The sequence below is a fragment of the Gossypium arboreum genome, chromosome 9 (assembly GCF_025698485.1).
Source record: "Gossypium arboreum isolate Shixiya-1 chromosome 9, ASM2569848v2, whole genome shotgun sequence".
NCBI lineage: Eukaryota > Viridiplantae > Streptophyta > Magnoliopsida > Malvales > Malvaceae > Gossypium > Gossypium arboreum.
In genome coordinates, this window is record NC_069078.1 from 13,520,112 (window position 1) to 13,547,170 (window position 27,059).

A 27,059-nucleotide genomic window follows, 5' to 3' on the forward strand; every position below is an offset into this window, starting at 1 on the left:
AAATCAAAGACATAGGTTCACACACGTACACACACATATATATAATAAGTCTGATAGATGACTGAGTCCTACGTTCAGTGCCCGCTTAGTCCTATAAGTTCCTTGTTATACATTCAAATAGTTAGTGTGCCGCAATGTAGAATTTAACATAAATAGACTAGCTTATGTATAAAAGCTCAAATGTTATTGAGTGTTCATATAACAAGTCGGTCTCATCAGTCAAATAATAACTTAAAACAGATTCGAACACAAACAATCCTAATACGTAGCAGATTAGTTACAGACACACGTATAACACAAATACGATGGAAAATATAGATGTCATAGGGGCACAAATACAGATGCAATTCCCTATTCTAACCACTACACACAATCTCCATCCACCCTGCACACCAATAGGTATATAATACATATCCCTCCCTACACACCTCATAGTGTCGATATGACACGTTGTAGTGTTTACGGTCTCACTACCAGTTCAGACATAATTATGGATGGTTTAAGCACCAATTCAATACAGAAGACTTCCTTCAATACATAACTTCCACCCCATGCAGTTGTAGAACAAATAACATACATGTATATGTAATGCAGTTGCAAATACAATCACACATTTCTAATATAACAAAATGTCGATATCATTAATATCTAATTTATACCGATATTCAGAATCAACTAATATTCATGATAAACTAGCTCATACAATTTAGTTTGATTTATACCCATCCTATGGATGACTTACTCTAGCCTCACACATCAACTACAACACTAACAGAATTTTGGTATCTAGGCTCACACGGTCCACCACACGGTCATGTGTGTCGTTGACATCCCATATCTGACGAAGAAAATTATAAGAAAAAACGGGGTTTTGATACCCACTTGTTACACGACACTATAGAAGCACCACAATACAAATTCCAAGCCTAAAACAAGTTCCAAACATCCAATTCAATAAAACATTCGTAAATACGCAATTGAAAACAATCGATTTTTTGCAGAAACCTTCAACTCAGTACATAAAACGAATGGAAGTCAACTTACCGCGAATTCCCAATATACACTCGGTCTCTAAGTAAAATGAGAAGCGTTAGGCGTCTCTTGAGTTCCCCCTAGTGCATCAGAACACAACAAACAACAAAATTAACAACTTGGAATTTTGACAATTTTTCCCTAATTCGCACAACACAATATAACAAAACAGTCGACCCAATTTACCTTAAAGCGCACCGAAGCAAATAATATCGCAATCCAACATAGCAATTTCGTAGGATAGACAAACAAAAAGATAATTTCGAGAAGAACACAAAACAAATAAAAGAATGAAAAAGAAGCGTCTACACACATTAGAAGGAAGGGGCATTTAAATTCATATCAGTTTTTACGGAATGGTGCATACGTAGAGACTTGAACATGAAATCAAAGAATAGACAAATTATTAACCAGTGAACCAACAAGCTCATTCTTAACATAGAAAGGCATAGAATTAAACTTAAGCAAGGAATCCTAAGCCAAGGTTCAAATAAAGAAATTAACAAAATTCCAAAATTTAAGCAACTCGAACCTCAGATCTCAAGTGAACAAACAGAACACACAACCATAGAAGCACATACATATTCATCTACACAACTTAATAATAAAGCTCAAGTATTAGGACGTTGGACCCTCTTTGACTAAAAATCTTTCAAGCATGTCGATTACTTCTTAGACTCTCAAAACCATGAAACATAAGTTCTTAGTTGATTTAGGGCTCCTCCCAAACTTGATTCTTGCGGACCAATGTTTTTTGCTACTATATATAATAATTAAAATGATAATGATAAGCACAAAGTTAAAAACTACAACATTAAAAAAATATGCATAGACTGTTTGAGAAGTATGGAATGAGATGTGTTAACTCCAAAGAAATTTAAAGTCTGGTAGTGAGGTATGATAAGTGTAGTGTTGGATAATATAGACGTCAAATATATATAATAAGAAAATTATTTATTTTTATCATTAATTATTTATTATTACAAAAGGTTAGCCCAAATTAAAAGTGATCTAATATGGTTAAAATTTATTATTAATATTCAGTTATTAAATAAAGTATCGGTTAAATACGTTTAGATATTCTAGGAACTAATTTTTAATTTATGATGGGCTGATTAGAAATTCATGTTAAGGTCGAAAAGTTATATATTAGGGTTATAATCCCTAAATTTCACATATATAACTTTCTTGACATCCCATCTTTAGAAAAGAGAGATTTAATTGCTCTAATATACTTATGTGTTAAATCGGAACATCAAAACCATAAGAATTGAAATCAAAAGGTCCAAGCTCATTTCAGCATCTAATTTTGTTCTTAATTATTTGAGATGACAAATCTTGGTTTATTAAGTTGTAGCGCCCCAAAATTTTAGTCTTTGAATTGTTAAAACTTGTCAAGTAATTTATTCTGGTTCAGTGGTTAAGTGTTGTGAGTGCCTATGCCGCCCATGTAGTGGAGGTTGGGTAGAATTTGAACTCTAAGGAAAAATATGATAAGATAACTAATCAGAATTAGTAGAGATATGGGTAGTTTTTTTAATTCCTTTTTTGAAAATTTTCTCAAAAATTCTCCTAAAATCCCTCACACTTTCAACCGTCCCTCTTTTCCATATTTTCCATATTCTGGTTGGGTTGTTCTTCCTTTTCTCTTTTGTTAGCCTCCAAAAATATACTTCCAGTCTTTGTTATTCTATTGTTGTTTCTTTGTTATTGTTTTTTTTTACGGGTAAGTCTTGCAAGTGGGTTATTCAGTGGTAATAATAATTAGTTCATTTTAGCATGTCAATTAGGGGTATAGTATTTTGTAATCTTCGTTATTGATCATTTTCGCTTTTCGATAAGAGAAGAAGATGGTGCTTACGATGTCTCTCTGGTGACCTAGGCACCATTTTAGGCTGTTGTTTTCTCAAGGGTAAGTGATCGATTTGGTGTTAAGCCGAGTACCTATTTGTTTAGGCATAAATTGTAACACCCCTAACCCATATCCGTCTCCAGAACAGGGTTGAGAGCATTACCGGAGTTTTCAAATCAAACAGACATAAATTTCCAACTTTTAAAATCATATCAACAAACACATTAAAATCAATTCAAAACATTCATATCATCTCGTAGACAAGCCCTCGAACCCAAAAACAGATTAGAAACAAGTCGGGACTAAATCAGAAACTCAGAGAATTTTTTAGAAAACAATGAAAATTTTTAACACTGCAGGAGTCACACAGTCGTGTGGCTAGGCCGTGTGACTCACATTGCCATTCCTAGCCCGTGTCCGTACCCATGTAACTCATTGACTTAGGTTATATAGCCAAGCCACAAGCTCGTGTGCCAGGCCGTGCACCATTCGAAATAACCCTACATGTCCATGTGCTAAGCCGTGTGCTATGCCATGTAACTGCCTGACTTACAACCCTTCGAAAGTTACAGGGGACAAATGGTCGTGTCGCTTGGCTGTGTGCACACACGACTGAGACACACGCCCGTTTCTCTACTCATGTAGATGAAAATAGGTCATTTTACAAGCCATTTTTCTCACCCAACTCACCATGTACCCATTACCAAAAATACACATATACACAAGCCATAACAAGGTGGGAAGCACATAGTAACCTTTATGCTATGCATCTCGGTGGCAATAAGATGTACCATAATCTCTGAGAATTGTATTTGTGACAGCCCTAAATTGACCCTAGTCGGGAAGTGGTCTCGGGACCGCTAAACCGAGTCACCGAAGCATTTGAATGTGATATTTATTGTCTAGATTATGTGAATATGAATATGTGAAAATTTCGCGCCTTAATTTCGTCATTTGAAGGTGAAATTTATCGATTAGGACTTATGTGAAAATTTTTGAGAATGCTATAGGTTAAATTGTAGTGACTAAATAAATAGTAGTGTAATAGAAATGGGTTTGCATGTCAAATTCCCCCACCTTAGAGGTAGTGGCCGGCCATGGTAAATGTGATGAGTAAAATATGTATTTTATAACAATATAATAATGGTAATGGCCTAAATTATGAGATAAAAATTTGGTAAAATAGAAATGGATGGGAGAAACAAAAGAAAAACAACATATTTGTTTTGTTCATCTCCTCCTTAGCTTGGCGAAACTTGAAGAGAGAAAGGAGATAGCTATTCGGTCACCCTTGAGCTTGAATTAAGGTAAGTGATTTCATGTTAGTTCTTGAAATGTTAACATACTTTAAGCTAGATACTAAGTTTCCTACTTAGCCCATGTCAAAATCCTGATTGTGTGATGATATTGGGTAATCGGCCATGGAAGAAATTGAGGAAAATGATTGTTGTCTTTGTGTTGTGATGAGTATTTGTGGATGGGTGAAGTTTGAGTTAGTTAAGTGTTCATGTAGATGGTTTGGATGATAGGGAAAAATCGGCTTGTGTGTGTATGAGTAGTTGCTTATGTGTGTATAGTCAAAGAAGAAATTGTTAAAGTGTTTAGTTACTTGATGTTAGGTAAATGGTGTGTGTAAATTATTTAAAATAAAATCTTTGTATGAGTATTAAGGATGGTACATGAATTGGCCTTAGAAGAAATTTTAGTATAATATGCTTGGATGTTAATAGGTTATTGCTTTAATGACCGAGTGTGTCAAGGATAATGCATGGACTAATTGATTAATATGTGTTAAGGAAGGTGAATAAATGTCTATTTGATAAGCTATATATATTCGCTATGAAGGCTGAAGGTTAAGTCATAGAGATTTCGGTGATATTCATATTCGGTCATAAGGGTTATATGTGTAACTTGGCTATGTGGGTTACGAGTTAAGGTAAATTGTTTATTTGATATGGCTATTCAGCCATAAGCTAGCATGATGGGACTTTAATAAGATAAATTTGTTTGAATTAGCCCAAGAGCTTAGAGGGTCAAAGTTGGACAAGGGGAAAGAAAAAGTAATTGAATAGCCGTTGAAGACGTTCGACAACATCCAAGGTAAGTCATTAAGCATATATTTGGTGTTGATTTAAATGATCATAATATATATGCAATTGTGTTTAAATGAGTTGACGTGTAAATGGAAATGTATGTGCATGGAATGATGCCATTGTTGAATGTATAAAGGCAGCAAAATGCATAAGGTATTGGTCTCGGCACTAAGTGTGCGGGTATAAATGGACATGGTGACAAGAGTGGCACTAAGTGTGCGGGTTTAAAATTGTACAGCACTAAGTGTGCGGGTTTGATTATATAGCACTAAATGTGCGAGCTGAATGTATACAGCACTAAGTGTGCGGATTCACTATATGCTCTTGCATTACAATTGGCACTGAGTGTGCGACATTATCGAGTTAATCTCGGACAGCGGATCGGGTAAGTACCTTGAGCTCATGACGAATGGGCAATATGTTCATGCTCGGGGTTGAGCTTGGTAAGCTTTAAATCTATGTGATGATTGCAATTGTATGATTGTGGTGAAAATGAGTTGGTGTGTAAAAAATGCCTCAAATATCGTATTGTATAGAATATGAAATGTGGATGTATGACTTGGTATGAGATTGAACCGAAAGGTCCGAGGAATTATGGTATAGTTTCGATATGGATGGAGTACCTAGCCTCGTTTATTGTTTCATGTTGTGATAATTTTATTAATGGATGGTTGTCGAATGCTTATGACTTACTGAGTTATAAACTCACTCGGTGTTTTCTTGTCACCCATTTTAGGTCTCTTGGACTCGTATCGTTTGCGTGCTCGGAACCGTCGTTGAAGTCATCACACCGGCTGGAAATCTTTTGGTATTGTCTTCGTAGTTGAACTAGGAGAACATTTGGCATGTATAGGCTATTTTGTTTTGTTGAATCTCGGGTTGTAAACTTTAAGCCATGCGAAGATGGCCTATGTGGTCGGTTGAGTGTGAATCTAAAACCTATAGGCACGAGCCTTAGAAACCTTAATTTTGATAAGGTGGCCATAGTTTGTATTATGTATTATGAAATAGTCATTGTTTGCTTTAGTACCAGATGCTGCCAGCAGCAGTGAGGTGAGATGGAAAAATCACTAAAAATAGTAGAAGTAGAATTAAGTAGTGAATAAATTATGAAATTTAACCTTGATGAATCTATTTTCATATGGACGAAACGAAACGACCGTATGAGCTGTATTTTAAGAGATATTCAGGTTTTTGCGAAACAGGGCCAGAACGGTTTCTGGATCCCCTGCTCCGACTTGGAAAATTTACCATAAATTATCCAGAAACAATTAGAAGTCATGCCTTATATGCATAGATTCCCCTTTGAGTCTAGTTTCATTAGAAACAAACGGCATGAGCATTAGAGCTCTGTACGAGATGATATCCAGGTCGTAATGCACAAAGGTCAGTGTAGTCGAACCCTGAAACAGGGGTGACTTTAACTAATAAACTGTACCAATTGGCCTAACCAAAAATTCTATAAATAAATCCATGGATGGATATATGAGTCTAGTTTCAGGAAAAATTGACGAAACTCATTTTCGAGTTTTGGAACTCGAGATATGATTTTTAAGGTGACAGTGACGCAGTTAACTAGCCTGCCTGGAACAGAAAAAGGAAAACAAAAAAAAAATTCCAAGAGAGGAATAAGTAAAGTAAGCCCGGTAACACCTCGTGGTCAAATCCGGTGACGGTCACGGGTTTGGGGTGTTACATTTAATTGGTATCAGAGCTATGGTTTAGTCGGTTCTAGGACTACCATAGCGCGTGTGAGTCTAGCTATACATGCCAAATTGTTAGTGCTTAATAATGTGATGACTTCTGACGGTTGAAATTTTGTTTGATTTAGCAATGGAACCCGGGGTAGAGAGACCCTTGGCGGATGACGTTGAAAGTGTAGCGGCTGCTCCTGCGCAAGGGACACCGCCTGTTGAGCCTCGGTCATCCGCGAATAATCAAAATGAAGGGCGAAACAAGCCTTCTTCACCATGATGAATGAGTGGGTCGCGCAATACGCCCGAACCAACCCGGTGTCCAACCATTCCAATTTAAATAATCCACCCCAAGAGCCCGTAATGCCATCGATTCATCGATCCTGTGAAGTGAGTAAACCACCGTGGACTTGATTAGGAAGCGTGGGGCCGAGGAGTTTAAGGCCATAGTTACCGATGATGCCGAAAGGGCCGAGTTCGCTTGATAACACCATTAGAGTGTTTGATGAACTGTCATGCACACCGATGAATGTCTTAAGTGTGCTATATCTTTGTTCTGAGACTCACCTACTATTGGTGGAGGACCTTGATTTCCATAGTCCTAAAGGAACAAGTTACTTGGGATTTCTTTCAAACGGAATTTCGGAAGAAATATATTAGTCAACGGTTCATCGATCAGAAGCGTAAGGAATTCTTGGAACTCAAGCAAGGCCGTATGACAAGATCTGAATCTGAACATGAGTTCGTAAGACTCGATCAGTATGCCCGAGTGTGTGGCTGATGAGGTTGCTATGTGCAAAAGATTTGAAGAAGGATTGAATGAAGAGTTAAAGCTACTAGTGGGTATCTTGGAGATAGAGGAGTTCGTAACACTAGTCGAACGAGCCTGCAAGGCGGAAGAACTTGGAAAGGAGAAGAAGAAGGCTGAATTTGAAGCAAGAGATTATCGTAAAAGATCGTGAGTAAAGCTCCGTTCTCGGTAAAGAAGTTCAGGGAGGACACTAATAAGTCGAGGGCGACTGCGGGAATTTCCATCAGAGCCCGACCATCGACGGACTCCCGAGCTACTTCGATAGCTAGTGTGGGCAATAATCGTCAAGAGAAACCTGAATGCCCCCAATGTGGAAGACGACACCTAGGTGAATGTTGGGGTAAGTCTGTTAATAGGGCCTGTTATGGATGCGGTTCGAGGGACCACTTCATTAGAGATTGCACGGAGCTAGATGAGAGGAATAAGACGCAAGGTGCAAGACCTAGTGGAACGACGGCGGGAGGTAGGCCCCGAGAATTTCTGGAGGTAGGAGTGGTAATCAGAGAGGAACCTCTAATACAGCTGTCCGATCCGAGACCCGTGCTCCTGCTAGAGCATATGCCATCCGCGCAGACGAGAGGAGGCATCCTCCCCGACGTTATCACCGGTACTTTTACTCTCTTTGATACTAGTGTGATTGCATTGATTGACCCCGCTCTACTCATTCGTATGTATGTGAAACCTTAGCATCCAAGAAGACTCTACTGTTGAGTCTCTTGAGTTCGTAATCGGTGTCAAACCCTTTGGGTCAATCGTGCTCGTTGATAAAGTGTGCAAGAGATGCCCCTAATAATTCGAGAATCTGCTTTTCCTACCGATCCGATGCTTCTACCATTTGATGAATTCGATGTTATTCTTGGTATGAATTGGTGACCGTACATGATGCGATGGTGGACTACAAAAGGAAGACCATTGATTTGAGGAGTGTAAATAACGAGGTAGTCCGAGTCGAGTCTACTGATTTAAAAGGAGTGCCAGTGATAATATCTTCTATGACCGCTCGGAGGTATGTGAAAAAGGGGTGTGAAACATACCTTGCGTATGTGTTTGAAAGTAAAGAGACGGAAAGGAAACTCGAATCGGTACCAGTGGTTTGTGAGTATTCAGATGTTTTTCCTGAGGAGTTACCGGGATTGCCACCGGTTCGAGAAGTGGAATTTGGCATCGAAGTTGTACACGGTACTACGCCGATTTCAATAGCCCCGTATCGTATGACATTAACGGAATTAAAGGAATTGAAGGTTTAATTGCAAGAATTGACGGATAGAGGTTTCGCTCGACCGAGTTTTTCTCCATGGGGCGCACCAGTATTGTTTGTAAAGAAGAAGGATGGAACTATGAGATTGTGCATCGACTATCGTCAGTTGAATAAAGTGACGATAGAGAATAAATATCCGTTGCCATGAATTGACGATTTGTTTGATCAATTAAAGGGAGCCTCAGTGTTTTCAAAGATAGATTTGAGGTCGGGTACTATCGGTTGAGGGTCCGAGAATCGGGCATACCCAAACCGCTTTTAGAGCGAGGTACGGTCACTACTGAATTCTTGGTGATGCCGTTTGGGCTCACTAATGCCCTACGGTATTTATGGATTTAATGAATAGAATTTTCAGGCCATACTTGGATCGGTTCGTAGTTGTATTTATCGATGACATTTTGGTCTATTCGAGAGATGAAACCGAACATCTTTGAACACCGAGGCTAGTGTTGCAAATCTTACGAGATAAGCGATTATACGCAAAGTTCAAGAATGTGAATTTTGGTTGAATGAGGTTAGCTTTTTGGGGCACGTGGTGTCCGCGACGGTGTCGGTGGACCCGAACAAAATTTCGACCATAGTCGATTGGAAACCTCAAGGAATGTTACCGAGGTTAGGAGCTTTTGGGGCTTGCGGATACTATCGACGATTTGTGAAAGGTTTTTCGATGATAGTTGCACCGATGACAAAACTACTTCAAAAGATGTTAAGTTCGAGTGGTCGAACGTCACAAGAAAGTTTTGATCGACTAAAAACCTGTTTAACCGAGGCCCCGGTACTAGTACAGCCGGAGTCCAGTAAAGAGTTTGTCATATACAGTGACGCATCCTTGCTTGGGTTGGGTTGTGTGTTGATGCAAAAAGGTCGAGTTGTGCCTTACGCGTCGAGACAACTAAAGCCGCATGAGAGAAACTATCCAACTCATGACCTTAAACTAGCAGCCATAGTGTTCACCTTGAAGATATGGCGGCATTACTTGTTTGGAGAAAGGTGTCACATTTATTCGGACCACAAGAGTCTAAAATATTTGATGACTCAGAGAGATTTAAACCTGCGACAAAGACGTTGGCTTGAGTTGTTGAAAGACTATGAACTCATCATTGATTATCACCCGGGAAAGGCCAACGTGGTGGCCGATGCTTTAAGTCGTAAAGCACTGTTTGCTTTGAGAGCGATGGATGCTCACCTATCCATTTCACCCGAGAAGGTGCTAGTAGTCGAATTAGAGGCCAAACCGTTGTTGATTCATCAAATACTTGAGTCTCAGAAGGTCGACGCTGAATTGGTCGCTAAGCGAGCCGAATGTGTTTCGAATGAAGAATCGGAATTTCAGATTGACGACAATGATTGCTTGACGTTCAAGGGTCGATTATGTATTCCAAGGAATTCGGAACTTATTTCGATGATTTTGAGCGAGGCTCATAGTAGTCGAATGGAAATCCACCCGGGGAGTACGAAAATGTACAATGACCTGAAACGCCAATTTTGGTGGCCCAGTATGAAACGAGACGTTTCTGAATTTGTTTCAAGGTGTCTGATATGTCAACAAGTGAAAGCGGAACATCAAGTGCCATCGGGATTACTTCAGCCGATCACGATACCCGAGTGGAAATGGGATCGAGTCACCATGGACTTTGTATCCGGACTGCCATTGTCAGCGAGTAAGAAGGATGCGATCTGGGTCATTGTTGATAGACTGGCCAAGTCTGCTCATTTTATTCCTGTCCGTATAGATTTTTCGCTTGATAAATTGGCAGAGTTATACGTCTCCCAAATTATTCGATTGCATGGGGTGCCTATTTCTATCGTGTCGGATAGAAACCCAAGATTTACATCGCGATTTTAGAAGAAATTGCAAGAGGCTTTGGGTACCAAGCTGCATTTTAGCACTGCTTTTCACCCCCAAACCGATGGTCAATCCGAACGGATAATTCAAATACTCGAGGACATGTTGAGATGTTGCATCCTTGAGTTTAGTGGTTCATGGGAACGGTATTTACCTGGTTGAATTCGCTTACAACAATAGCTTTCAATCAAGTATTAAGATGGCGCCTTACGAGGCTTTATAAGGACGTAAATGTCGTACCCCACTATTCTGGACTGAACTTAGTGAAGGAAAAATCTTCAGGGTTAATTTGGTTAAGGATGCCGAGCAAAAAGTTCGAGTAATTCGTGAAAGTTTGAAGGCTACTTCGGATCGCCAAAAGTCGTACGCGGATCTGAAATGAAAAGACATTGAGTATCAGGTGGGAGATAAAGTGTTTCTTAAAGTTTTGCCTTGGAAAAAGATACTCAGATTTGGCCGTAAAGGCAAATTGAGTCCGAGGTTCATCGGGCCATATGAAGTATCCGAACGAGTCGGTCCAGTTGCGTATGGATTGATTTTGCCCCCTGGACTCGGAAAGATTCACGACGTCTTTCATGTTTCAATGCTTCGACGTTATAGATCTGATCCATCACACGTAATTAGTCCATCAGAGGTTGAAATTCAAGCCAATATAAGCTATGAGGAAGAACCGATTCGTATCCTAGCACGTGAAGTGAAAGAGTTGCGAAACAAGCGGGTTCCGCTAGTGAAAGTATTATGGCTCAAACACGGGATAGAAGAAGCTACTTGGGAACCCGAGAACTCTATGAAAGAGCGATACCCAAACCTATTTACCGGTAAGATTTTCGGGGACGAAAATTTCTTAAGTGGGGCAGAGTTGTGACAGCCCTAAATTGACCCTAGTCGGGAAGTGGTCTCGGGACCGCTAAACCGAGTCACCGAAGCATTTGAATGTGATATTTATTGTCTAGATTATGTGAATATGAATATGTGAAAATTTCGCGCCTTAATTTCGTCATTTGAAGGTGAAATTTATCGATTAGGACTTATGTGAAAATTTTTGAGAATGCTATAGGTTAAATTGTAGTAACTAAATAAATAGTAGTGTAATAGAAATGGGTTTGCATGTCAAATTCCCCCACCTTAGAGGTAGTGGCCGGCCATGGTAAATGTGATGAGTAAAATATGTATTTTATAACAATATAATAGTGGTAATGGCCTAAATTATGAGATAAAAATTTGGTAAAATAGAAATGGATGGGAGAAACAAAAGAAAAACAACATATTTGTTTTGTTCATCTCCTCCTTAGCTTGGCGAAACTTGAAGAGAGAACGGAGATAGCTATTCGGTCACCCTTGAGCTTGAATTAAGGTAAGTGATTTCATGTTAGTTCTTGAAATGTTAACATACTTTAAGCTAGATACTAAGTTTCCTACTTAGCCCATGTCAAAATCTTGATTGTGTGATGATATTGGGTAATCGGCCATGGAAGAAATTGAGGAAAATGATTGTTGTCTTTGTGTTGTGATGAGTATTTGTGGATGGGTGAAGTTTAAGTTAGTTAAGTGTTCATGTAGATGGTTTGGATGATAGGGAAAAATCGAAACTTGTGTGTGTATGAGTAGTTGCTTAGAATGTGTGTATAGTCAAAGAAGAAATTGTTAAAGTGTTTAGTAAATTGATGTTAGGTAAATGGTGTGTGTAAATTATTTAAAATAAAATCTTTGTATGAGTATTAAGGATGGTACATGAATTCGGCCTTAGAAGAAATTTTAGTATAATATGCTTGGATGTTAATAGGTTATTGCTTTAATGACCGAGTGTGTCAAGGGATAATGCATGGACTAATTGATTAATATGTGTTAAGGGAAGGTGAATAAATGTCTATTTGATAAGCTATATATATTCGGCTATGAAGGCTGAAGGTTAAGTCATAGAGATTTCGGTGATATTCATATTCGGTCATAAGGGTTATATGTGTAACTTGGCTATGTGGGTTACGAGTTAAGGTAAATTGCTTATTTGATATGGCTATTCGGCCATAAGCTAGCATGATGGGACTTTAATAAGATAAATTTGTTTGAATTAGCCCAAGAGCTTAGAGGGTCAAAGTTGGACAAGGGGAAAGAAAAAGTAATTGAATAGCCGTTGAAGACGTTCGACAACATCCGAGGTAAGTCATTAAGCATATATTTGGTGTTGATTTAAATGATCATAATATATATGCAATTGTGTTTAAATGAGTTGACGTGTAAATGGAAATGTATGTGCATGGAATGATGCCATTGTTGAATGTATAAAGGCAGCAAAATGCATAAGGTATTGGTCTCGGCACTAAGTGTGCGGGTATAAATGGATATGGTGACAAGAGTGGCACTAAGTGTGCGGGTTTAAAATTGTACAGCACTAAGTGTGCAAGTTTGATTATATAGCACTAAGTGTGCGAGCTGAATGTATACAGCACTAAGTGTGCGGATTCACTATATGCTCTTGCATTACAATTGGCACTGAGTGTGCGACGTTATCGAGTTAATCCCGGACAGCGGATCGGGTAAGTACCTTGAGCTCATGACGAATGGGCAATATGTTCATGCTCGGGGTTGAGCTTGGTAAGCTTTAAATCTATGTGATGATTGCAATTGTATGATTGTGGTGAAAATGAGTTGGTGTGTAAAAAAATGCCTTAAATATCGTATTGTATAGAATATGAAATGTGGATGTATGACTTGGTATGAGATTGAACCGAAAGGTCCGAGGAATTATGGTATAGTTTCGATATGGATGGAGTACCTAGCCTCGTTTATTGTTTCATGTTGTGATAATTTTATTAATGGATGGTTGTCGAATGCTTATGACTTACTGAGTTATAAACTCACTCGGTGTTTTCTTGTCACCCATTTTAGGTCTCTTGGACTCGTATCGTTTATGTGCTTTCGGAACCGTCGTTGAAGTCATCACACCGGCTGGAAATCTTTTGGTATTGTCTTCGTAGTTGAACTAGGAGAACATTTGGCATGTATAGGCTATTTTGTTTTGTTGAATCTCGGGTTGTAAACTTTAAGCCATGCGAAGATGGCCTATGTGGTCGGTTGAGTGTGAATCTAAAACCTATAGGCACGAGCCTTAGAAACCTTAATTTTGATAAGGTGGCCATAGTTTGTATTATGTATTATGAAATAGTCATTGTTTGCTTTAGTACCAGATGCTGCCAGCAGCAGTGAGGTGAGATGGAAAAATCACTAAAAATAGTAGAAGTAGAATTAAGTAGTGAATAAATTATTAAATTGAACCTTGATGAATCTATTTTCATATGGACGAAACGAAATGACCGTATGAGCTGTATTTTAAGAGATATTCAGGTTTTCGCGAAACAGGGCCAGAACGGTTTCTGGATCCCCTGCTCCGACTTGGAAAATTTACCATAAATTATCCAGAAACAATTAGAAGTCATGCCTTATATTCATAGATTCCCCTTTGAGTCTAGTTTCATTAGAAACAAACGTCATGAGTATTAGAGCTCTGTACGAGATGATATCCAGGTCGTAATGCGCAAAGGTCAGTGTAGTCGAACCCTGAAATAGGGGTGACTTTAACTAATAAACTGTATCAATTGGCCTGACTAAAAATTCTATAAATAAATCCATGGATGGATATATCAGTCTAGTTTCAGGGAAAATTGACGGAACTCATTTTCGAGTTCTGGAACTCGAGATATGATTTTTAAGGTGACAGTGACGCAGTTAACTAGCCTGCCTGGAACAGAAAAAGGAAAACAAAAAAAAAATTCCAAGAGAGGAATAAGTAAAGTAAGCCCGGTAACACCTCGTGGTCAAATCTGGTGACGGTCACGGGTTTGGGGTGTTACAGTATTGGTGGCTGAGGTAACTAACTTTATGTCATATTGTTTAACATACGAGCAAGTTAAGGCTGAACACCAACTTCTTTTTGGTTTGCTTCAACCCGTTAAGATTCCGCTGTGGAAATAGGAACGGGAAACTATGGACTTCGTTAGTGGGTTGCCCGTGGCACCCATTAAGAAGGATTCTATTTTGGTCATTATGGATCGATTGACCAAGTCTACTCATGTCCTTCTGGTTTGAACTAGCTATTCTCTATAGAAGCTAGTGAAACTATACATTTTTGATATTGTAAGACTTCATGGAATTTCGGTGTTGATTATCTCAAATCAAGACCCTCAATTTATTTCTTAGTTTTGGAAACTTTATGAGGCTTTGGGTACTCAATTAGACTTCAATACTGTGTTTCATTCACAGACTAATGGATAATCCGATAAGGTGATTTAGGTATTGGAGGATATGTTACGGAGTTGTGTTATTGACTTTCGTGGTAATTTGGAGGAGTTTCTGCCACTAACTGAATTTACTTATAATAATATCTTTCAGTCGAGTATTTAGATAGCACCATATAAGGCTCTTTGTAGACGTAAGTGCCTCACTCTGTTGTGTTAGACTGAGTTGGGTGAAAAGGATTATGGGTTCGGACATGGTTTTTAAGACTGAGGATAAGGTCAGATTGACTCGGGATCATCTTAAGGCAGCTTCTGACAGACAGAAGTCTTATGTAGATCTTAAGAGGAAAAATATAAAGTTTATTGTGGGAGATTAGATTTTCCTTAAGGTGTCTCTGTGGAAGAAGGTCTTCAGGTTTGGTCATAAGGGCAAGTTGAGCCCTAGGTTTATTGGGGCTTATTGGATTTTGAAACGAGTGGGGTTGGTTGCTTATTAGTTAGAGTTACCTCCAGAGTTAGACTGTATCATGATGTGTTTCACGTCTCTATGTTAAAACGGTATTGGTCTGATCTATATTACATTGTGCTTATTGAGAAGATTGAGGTAAGACCATATTTGACTTTTGAGAATGAGCCAGCGCATGTTCTAAATTGAGAGGTTAAGATCTTGAGGAAGAAGACTATTCCATTAGTTAAGGTCTTGTGACGAAATCATGGTACAAAGGAAGCCACCTGGGAAACATAGGATTTGATTTGACAACAATACCCACATCTGTTTGAGTCAGGTAAATTTTTAAGTCGAAATTTCTCTAAGGAAGGGAGAGTTGTAATGCCTTAAAATTGTAGATTTTGAATTATTAAAACTTGTCAAGTAAAATTATTCTGGTTCAGTGGTTAAGTGTTATGAGTAGTGTGTATGTGGTTCTGAATTCTAATCATTTTCCTTTAAAATTTTATTAATTTTTTCCCAAGCCTTAACTTTAGATATTAGGGTTATATATTATTTTCATTCAACTAGTGATAGAATGAGTCTATTAGTTGGGTGGTAAATCTTCAGCTTATCCTTTGGTCCTGTGTTCGAATCTTTGTGCATATTAGCAAAAAGAATTTTTGCTAATTCCCCTATCTGTGCCGCCCATATGGTGAAATTTGGGTGCAATTTCAACTCTATGGAAAAATCTGATAAGATAACTAATCAAAGTTAGTGGAGATATAGGTAGTTTTTTTTTTTAAATTCTCTTTTTTAATTTTCTAAAAAATTCTCCTAAAATCCTTCACACTTTCTACTATCCCTCTTTTCCATTTTTTTTATATTCTGGTTGGGTTGTTCTTCCTTTTCTCATTTGTTGGCCTCAAAAATTGTAATTTCAATCTTTGTTATTCTATTGTCATTTCTTTGTTATTGTTTTTTTTGACAGGTAAGTCTTGCAAGTGGGTTATTTGTTGGTAAAATTAATTAGTTTGTTTCCGCATGTCAATTAAGGGTATAGTATTTTGTAATCTTTGTTATTGATCGTTTTGGTTTTCTAATAGGAGAAGAAGGCGGTGCGTACGACATCTCTCCGGCAAACTAGGCACCGTTTTATACTGTTGTTTTCGATTTGGTATTAAGGTCGAGTGCCTATTTGTTTAAGCTTAAATTTTAGGAATGGAAGGGTCGTATCTCAGATTTGGTTGCATATAAATTTAGCTGAATGTCGATTTTAGGTACTGGAATTACGATTGTTGGTTTTGCATCGAGAAACGACCAGGTGTGTAATAGAAACCCCAAAAAATAACGAATGGCACGACGCTGAAGAGCCCACTATTGGTGTCACACGACCATGTGCTAGTGTCACGGGCCAAAGTTCCAAGCCCATGACCATGGCACAAGATGCGCCCCATGAAGGTCGATCGATTAGATGGGGATCATTTAGCCCACAAGAACTGGCCCAATTCTAAGAATTGTTGGAGAAGCCTGTCAGATTGAAGCTTGGATGGCCCGATAGCAAAGATATGGTAACTTAGGCTATTTTGGGTAACTAATCTTAAAAGATAGAGAGAATCATATCTTGTAAAGATTAGATTAGCTTTGATAAGGCATATCTTGTAAATCCCTTAAATCATAGGATATCGTTAATCTCATCCGTCAATGTAAATGTATCTTGACCGTCGGTTCTGGGGGAGCTCAACTATAAATAGAGAGCCTCCCCCTCATTTTTAAACCATCAATTGTATGTTGAATTCTTAAGAGTAATAGAATTCTTAGGCATTTACTCAAACACCTTGTGTGCACTCTTTCTTTAGCTTTCTTTTGCTTACTTGTAGCTTCTTTTGGTATAAACGCTTCCGCTATACAAATTGGTGCCTTGGAGGAATTCTTAAGGAATCCTCATTCGAGTAAAGGCTGACTTAGGCGAGTTTGGACTAGTGAATCGCCTAAGGCCACACGGATTGTGAGACGAAAGGTCTGGCCCCGTGACAAGTGGTATCCGAGCTATTGGTTTGAAGGCACTGTTGGGATGTCGAAAGAAGTTGTTGATCAAAATGAGCCAATGCAGACCCGTGAGATGGTCAGAAAAGCAAGTCGCTCGAGGGACATGCTGTCAGCGTTGGAAGATCGAGTTGTTAATCTCAAGGAGTCCGTAGGGAACATGAAGGAGACGCTTGAGTTGGTCGTGGGATGCACAGATGGGTTTGACTCAATGGATGAGCAACTTAGAGATTTTACGTTGGATTCTCTCGGTGCCAATGCAGAAAAGCTGAATGAGTTAGTTAACTCCACTACAGAAAAGCTGGTTGAGAGGGATGAGAATCTCGAGGAAATGATGTTAGCCATGAAGAAAGAGATCAAAGAGCTTAAGGGGGAGCTCACGATTTACAAAGCTGCATTGAGTAATGGGATGTCGTCTTCAAAGTCGAAGCAACAAGCAATGGATGTTCCCAAACCAGAGAAGTTCAAAGGTGCAAGGTCCGCAAGAGAAGTGGACAACTTCTTGTGGGAAATAGAGCAATACTTCCGAGCGATGGGCATCAAGGATGATGCAATTAAGGTAAACACTGCTTCAATCTATTTTACTGATGTGGCTCTCTTGTGGTGGCATCGTAGGTCCACGGATGAGAAACGTGGAGGGAACGCAATTGGGACTTAGGAGGAGTTCCAAAGAGAGTTGAAGAAGCAGTTTTACCCACAATATGTCAAGAAGGAGGCTCGGGCTAAGTTGCACCGTCTCACGTAACAAGGCACTATTCGGGAGTATGTTCGGGCATTTAGTGAGTTGATGCTTCAAATCTCCGACTTAAGCGAGAAAGAAGCGTTCTATTGGTTCGAGGATGGGTTAAAGCCATGGGCAAAATATGAGTTGCGTAGGCAAGGGATCACCGAACTTACTGTAGCCATGGCCGAAGCAGAGTCCTTTGTTGAACTTGGTCCAATGAAAGACAAGTTCAAATCATCTCAGCCCAAGAGAAAGGGCGATGGTGAGAGAAACCATAAGGAAGATTAAGAGGGACATATCGACAATGGCCACAATACCAATAGCACAGGTGGCAATGAGAAACCACGAAATGCAAAGCGGGGATCCAACAACCCAAAGGACAAGGGGAAGAGGATAAAATGCTTTCTTTGTCAAAGACCACACATGATGCGAAAATGTCTGAAGAGATCGATGATGTTGGCTATCCAAAAGAAAGATGAGTCGAAAAAAGAGACGAAGCCTGTTGAGGGGGAAGACAGCGAGTGTCGGTTCGATGGTGCTTATTCCTAGCAAAAAGAATAATAGAGAGGGGTTGATGTTTGTGGACATCAACATTGTAGGTCAGAAGCGAAGTGCTCTTATTGATACGGGAGCTTCGAAGTTGTTCATATCAGAAAAGGCTACCAAGAAGCTTGGTCTGTCGATTAGGAAATCGAATAAGAAGATCAAGACAGTAAATTCGGAGAAGGCCCTAACTATGGGAGTAGCTCATAATGTGGAGCTATAAATCGGCGAATGGAAAGGCAAGGAAGACTTTAAGGTAATCCAATTAGATGGTTACGATTATGTGCTTGGTTTAAACTTCCTTGACAGGATTCAGACGGTTTTGTTTCCATGGGCCAATGAAATCCATATTGTCACTGGTCCGTCATCAAATATTGTTGTGCCAGTTCATCAGGATATGAAGGTTGGGACCAAGGTGTTGTCGTCAATCTAACTAATCGAAGATGTTTCATATAGGAGAAGCATTAACTCGATAGGACGGAAGGTTACAAAAGCCCCTTCAAAAAATTTAGTGGAGCGTGAGTCTGATATGAGACCTGTGGAGTCGACTGTGGAGACGCCATCTTTGGGGAAGGTGGATTGTGCATCAAACTTCAAGCAGAAAGAAGTAATGCAAGAGCAGTCGAGACGAGTAAATACCACGAGTAAGGTACATTGCAAACACACTGATAATGTTTTGATTTCTGACTTGTTGGCTTGGCAAGATCGTAGGGGCCCTTTCAAATTTCGTAAGCAAGAAAACTGAGGGACTATGGGTGAAACGAAGCCAAGATGTGAGAGTCGGGGGGATTCTAATGGGACCAACTCAGAATTAGGGCAAGTTAAAGTGGAGACTTCTTGCCAACGAGATGTACCCACGAGTGAAACGGTTCAAGTAAAGAGGCGACGGAAGTCGAGGCAAAGGTTCCGAAGAAAGGGAAAACTCGATTGGAAGACAAGTCAGGAAGAAGCCAAGGCAATGCGAGAGTTCCGAGACGAATCAAGTCAGTGCCATTCGGAAGTCGCAATGAGGGCGTTGTGAGAATGGGTGGGGGAGAATGTCACGGGCCAAAGTTCCAAGCCCGTGACCATGGCACAAGATGCGCCCCATAGAGGTCGATCGATTAGATGGGGATCATTTAGCCCATAAGAACTGGCCCGATTCCAAGAATTGTTGGAGAAGCCTATCAGATTGAAGCCTGGATGGCCAGATAGCGAAGATATGGCAACTTAGGCTATTTTGGGTAACTAATCTTAAAAGATAGAGAGAATCATATCTTGTAAAGATTAGATTAGATTTGATAAGGCATATCTTATAAATCCTTTAAATCATGGGATATCGTTAATCTCGTCCGTCAATATAAATGTATCTTGACTGTCGGTTCTGGGGAGCTCAACTATAAATAGAGAGCCTCCCCCTTATTTGTAAACCATCCATTGTATGTTGAATTCTTAAGAGTAATAGAATTCTTGGACATTTACTCAAATACCTTGTGTGCACTCTTTCTTTGGCTTTCTTTTGCTTACTTGTAGCTTCTTTTGGCACAAACGCTTCCGCTATACAAATTGGTGCCTTAGAGGAGTTCTTAAGGAATCCTCATTTGAGTAAAGGCTGACTTAGGCGAGTTTGGACGAGCGAATCGCCTAAGGCTGCACGGATTGCGAGACGAAAGGTCTAACCCCGTGACATTAGGCCGTGTGACATTGTAATACCCCGAAAATTTTTACAGTAAGATACTATCCTTGATATAGTAAAATAAGGAAATAAAGTGACAAAAAGGGAAATTTTGAGTTATGTCAATATTGGGAAGTATATTATGATATAGTAATTCAAGAAATGACTAAATTGTAAAAGTGAGAAAAGTTTTGTTGCACAAGAGTAAATACTCAAAATTTAAGGGGTTAAAGTGTAAATATGAAAAATTTGAAGTACCAATAGTGTAAATATTTTAAGGGTGGAATGGTCTAGAAACTAAGGAAAATGGATGAATTAGGACCAAATTGAATAAGTGAAGAACTATGAGGGACTAAATTATAATTTTACCAAATTAAATTATGGCTCAATGATGGAATTTTAAAAGATAATAAAGGGCAAAATGGTCAAGAGAGAGAAATCTAGAAAATAATGATGATGTTGATGATATTTTATAATTATTTAATTATACAAATATTATTTTAATGAGATATTTTATTATTTTATTATTATTAATTATTTACTATAAAAGGAAGGAAAGATGAAGAATTATCATCATCTTTCCCATGCACTAATGTGAGAGAAAGAGAGAAAGAAAGAAAGTTTTACTTTCTTTACAATTTGGTCCTTCTACCAAAAATTCACCAATTTCACCCAAAAATCAAAAGAATTTCCATAGCTACTAGGAGAGAAAAATGTTAAGGAGACTATGGAAAGTTAGAATATCAAGTTGGATTCAAGAAATGGAAGCTGAAGGAAAGAGAAAATCAAGATGAAGATTGAAATTAATAGAATAAGGTAAGAACATTATGATTTCAATATATTTTTAAGTTTGATATTATTGAAAAAGCATGTGATTGGTGTTAATGTAGAGTTTCCTTACATATGGTCCTATGTTCTTGATATGTTAGTGAAGAGAAAACAAGAGAAAGTGATGAAAAATGGTGTAGAGAAAGAAAATAAGGGTGTTATAAACATGGTAATTAATATCTTACACTAAAATAGTTTTGGACTGCAGCAGTGGCCTAACTTTGAAAAATCACCAAAAATTGTGGAAATCGAATTAGAAGTTGAATAAAATATGAAATTGAATTTTATTGAGTCTAGTTTTTCATAGAAGAAACGGTGTAAGCAATGAAATTGTAAATGGTGATATATAACAAATTTAGTTAGACAAGGTCAGAATGATTTTGCGTTCCCCTATTCTGACTTTGGAAAATCATCAAAAATTGGAGAAAAATAATTAGGGGCTTAAATTTATATGCATAGAATTCTGAATGAGTATTTTTCAAAAGAAATAAATGAGAACATCATTTGAATCCTGTATGAGGATATAATTAACTTTTAGTTAAGAAGGGTCAGAACTATCAGACAGCAGAACAGGGGTGACTTTAAAGAATAAACTGTACTTATTGGTTAAATTAAAAATTTTATGGTAAGAAGATATGTGAGTCTAGTTTCATAAAAAAAATTAGCGGATCTCAATTTCGAGTTTTGTAGCTCAAGATATAAATAATTTAGTGACTATGACGCAAATGGACAATTTTGAATATACATATAAGTAAATAGTGAAATTATTGATAATGTTACTTGTAGCATGTTATATAAATTAAGGATGCGGAATGCAAAGGAGAAGGAGGGAAATAAATATATGAATTTTCAGTTAGCAAGGGTTTTTTTGGCTTTTTCACATAGGAAGAAAAACAGAACCAAGTTATCCGGATGAAATATGAAGCTCTTGTTGAAGCTAGAGCAACAAAGAAATAATTCTGGATGAAGTATGAAGTAGGTTTGAGATTCAAGGACTTGGGAGTTGCAACCAGGATGAAAAATTGAGAGAAGTATTTCATCCGGGTAACATACATACTGCTGTTTGTTGCCACCCTTAATAGTATTACATTTAAAATGGATAATTTGTATGTTTTAGACTCAGGGACTAAATTGAATAAAAGAGGAACTGTAGGGGCAATTTAGTAAAAATGCCAAAAATGACCAAAATGCAGGGAATGAGTTGTTTTATTGATTAAATTAATATATTGAATGAAATTATTAATTTGGATCAAGATTGGGTGAAAATGGGGGAAAATAAAAAATTTACCAAAATGCCCCTGAATCTTGATATTTCTGAAATTTCGCCAGGTAAGTTTGTCTAACTTGGATTATATACTTAAATACTTGTTATTAATGTGAATATGATTTAAATATCCCTTGTATGAAAATTGATGAAACATTAATCTATTTGATAAAAAGGGGAAGAAATCCCGATTGAATGAAAGGAAAATTCGACGGATCTCTGTAAAGGAATTGACGGTAAAAAGGATCTAGCCCAGACGGGTGATCCTATCCTGATATAACCCTCCCGAAGAATATATGTAAAATGGATTTAGCTTGGACGGGTAATCCGAATTAGGGTTTGAATTTAGCCTAGACTGGTAATTCAGGTCCAAGCTCATTAGAGTAATTGTCATTGCAGGGGATTTAGCCTGGACTGGTAATCTCGACAATACTCTATGAGTTTATATTACAGGGGATTTAGCCTGGACTGGTAATCCCGCTATAAGGATGAGGTTCACGGGAGTGTGCTTTCTGAAATGAAATGTGTAAGACCATGGTTGAAAGATACCATGGCAACATGATACGAAATGTGTAAAACCATGGTTGAAAGATACCATGGCAACATGATACGAAATGTGTAAGACCATGGTTGAAAGATAGTATGGCAACATGATATGAAATGTGTAAGACTATGGTTGAAAGATACCATGGCAACGTGACATGAAATGAATAAGTCCATGGTTGAAAGATACCATGACAACATGACAGAAAATGAGTAAGACCATAGTTGAAAGACACTATGGCATCATGTCGAAGATAAATAAGATCGTGGATGAGAGACACCAAGACATCTGTTAACAACTAATATTCAGGTAATACGTACCGGATGACAAATGGTTATATGAATTGGCTATATAAAATGGTTGTGTGAAATGTTTACAGGAATTGGTCATATGAAAATATATGTACAAAATAGTTGTATGAAATAATTAAGAAGATAGATAAATGAAATAAGTATGGGTACATGGAATTTAATTTATGTTTAAGTTTAATATGAACTATTACTGAAATAAATATACATAGGATATAAGGAAATGATGGTGCATGAAATATTGATATAATGAAATGAACGATATATGCTTATGAAGAAACGGTAAGAGAATAATATGTTTCGTGACATGTACATAAATGATTATCTTTGATATGTTGATACAAGGAAATTATGTAAGTTGAGACTATTATTAAACTCAAGTGTGATATGTCAAGAAAATAGGTATATCAATGTTGAAATTATATGAAATATGTACAAGTGTATTAATAATGTTGTTGTTGATACTTTGACAAGTGCCAAACAATTGATTGAACGGTAATATGTTTATTTATATGATGCATTGAATCGGTAAGTATTTAATTGAAATTTTTGTTAAATGATATGTAAATCCTATTAATGCCCCGAAACCTTGTTCCAGCAATGGATACAGGTTAAGGTGTTACAGACATACTATGTGAGCCACACGGTTGTGTGCCAAGCTGTGTGGACCACATGAGCTGGGTCATTTTGACCATGTGGGCCATACGGGTGTATGTTAGGCCGTGTGTTGAGTTATACCTTGGGCTTGTAAGCTCACCCTTTTGTTTTATCCTCTCAAGTAATCAGTAAACCTAGGACTGAACAGCGTGCGAGAACTCAGGTTTGGATTTATACAATGAACGATTTAAATGAACTTCATGTTTTAATTTGGACTTTTCGGACTTAGAGACTGTAATTTGTTGTGGACTTTTCATTTTGTTTTTATTTGTTTTTCAGGACTAAGTAGTATTATAATTCCATCTGCAAATTGATTTGTTACAAATTAAACCCTAGTTTTCAAAACCTTATAATTTAGTAAATTTCGTTGCATAATGAGATGATCTCTTAAATGATTTCTTGTAGTAAAGTAACGATTTTAACAAGGTTTTTTTCCCTAAAATTGGAAAACGATATATCAAAGTTAACACTGATTTGCCACATGATTTCAAATTCAATTTTGAGTTTTCAAATAAGTTAATATAATTCTTCAGGATTCAGCTATAACGTCCACACCAAGTGTGGGGTGTTACATAAGTTATATATCAGACTTTGTTTAACAATTCTAACAAAATAGGCACATCTTTTGTCACACAAATAGATAAATGTAGAGATAATGGGAAAATAGAATAGAGAAAGTTGTTAATGTAATTTAAGCTTAAACTAAATCTATGAGACATTATCCAGAGAAGAATTCCAATACTAAATCTCATGATACAAACAATGGTTTAAGCTCAATTTATCTTAACCTCCCAGTCTTATCCAAATAAATTTAATATGAACTTTCCCCAATAAAAACAATAAGTTTTATTATTTATTTTGAAATGGTTGAAGTATAGATCGTTATATGCATAGTATGAGATAATTTATTGTTTAGTTTATAAAATAATTTTATTTATTTATTTTGAGTTTATTTAATAATGAATTGTATTTATAAAATTTATTAAAATATTTTATACAATTTATGAACATTTTATATTTGAAATATTTAATATTTATAAATATTTTATATAGATATACCAAATATTTTAAAAATAGCAATAAATATGAATCTAAACATGTTAATATCAGTAGTATCAGTGGAAGACCTCAAGAATCTGATGGAAGGATACGAAAATGTTTGCCTTGACTTTGTGACATGTTTTTAATGGTTTAGTTAGGTTAGTTTGGTGGGTCTTGTCTTGTCTTTTGACATGTCTTTGGGGTACTTTCTGTATGAATTGTTAGGGACTAGCAATTATTTTTGGTAAAAAGAACAACAATATTTGACTTAAAATAAGAGAAAGTTTTATTAAAATAATATTGAAGTCAAAACTTTTTTATACATAATTTTTTTATTGGTGTTAGTTATTGGCTATAGCTCAAAGGCAATGGACACGTTAAATAAAAATATTTGTTAAATGCTATTTTCTCAATAAATGAATTAACTTAAATTTCACACTCAAAAAAAAAAACAAATATTTGAGATGTAATACTATAAAAGGATAAAGTAATATTTAATTCTTAAATTTGATAAATTTTATCAATTTAATCCTTAAATTTAACAATTTTTCAAATTTGACCTTAAATTAGATTTTTTAAGGCATGATGATATCACATCATCTATATATAACTAAATGTTAAAAAAAAAATAAGCCATGTGGGGGATATGGTGATTCTCTCCTTTCTCTCACACTTAAAAGTCTCAACTCTCATTAAATCAAGGGATAAACATCCCATTTTTGACACAAGATTCCTTAAAACTTGATAAATTTTTTTTTAGTGTCTCCCAAATTTGAAATAATGGAACTCAAAGCTTATAAAAGAATATTTGATGAATGCACCACAATACTTTGATTATTGTAGTGATTAACAATTATTATATCAAATCTGAATTTTTTATTTTTTTATTTTTTGTAAAATTGAAGGTCCAATCAATTATTTTACAAATGATTAAGTATCAACAACACCCCCCACATGTATAGCAAGAAAGAGACATAGACACATAATAACATAGGTGGTGGTTAGCCACGACCAACGACCGAATACAGGGGCTAAAACCTGAATGTGCATGTGTGATGGACCCTCTATTTCAAAGACATATATTCCTCATATTTTCCATGCATGAATCTTATTATTATACCCAAAAATTCCTAAAATTCATTAAAACTTAATAACAAAAGGAAAAAAAAGTTTTAACAATAGAAGATTAAATCAAAATATGTTCAAAATAAAGTAAATTTAAGTTCGCTTAGGTAAATGGATACGTCTATACTTGGTCATATTTATTAAACTTGGTGATTTAATTATATAATAATAGAATCTATATTCAAGTGCAACCATTTAATTTGTTGTTGTTGAGTGTGTTGGTACAAGATTTAGTTGGTTGTTCCGTTAGTCAGTTCATCCTTTTTTTTTTCTTTAGTATAGATGATTAGAGTAGGGAGGAGGAAGACTCTCTGGTGAAAAAGAAAAAATAAAAAGCAAGATTGTCTAGAGAGCTGATGCCATCAAGAGGGTCTTTAAAAATGTGTATAAGGAGAAATTTTTTGGGTCGGATTAAAATATGTTTTATTATAATTATAAAATAGAGTGTTATATGAATGTAATAATTGATTATAGAAAAATTTGTGACAATTCGTAGAATGGTATTTCTAGATCTAAAATTGTTGATTGCTACAAACATTTGACATTTATGATTATATTTATGGTAAAGATTGTTTAATTGTTTCATGCCATTATTTTTTTTTGGGTGAATTTTCATGCCATTATTTTTACCATGATATGCACTTGAGTTTGAATATTAATATTTATTAGTGTCAACCCATTTTCCTACTTTTAATTTTCTCTTTTTTAATATAATAATTATATTAATAGTCCTCTAATTATTAGTAAAAATTTATCCTCTAATTGTTAGTAAAAAAATTTGTCATTAAATTATGAAAAGTTACAAAATGAGCACACAACTATTAATATTTTTAATCACTCAACTATGAAAAGTTACAAAATAATTACTCAATTATTCAATTTTGTCTTTTTAATAACCTAACTATTATGGATTTTTGGATTATTTTTTTCGTTAGCTAGCTGGTGATAAAAAAAATTAAATAGTTGAGTGATTATTTTATAACTTTTATAATTTAATTATCAAAGAAAATACTAATTAATAGTTGAGTGACTACTAGTATAATTTACTTTATAAATAATTACATTTCATATATATATATA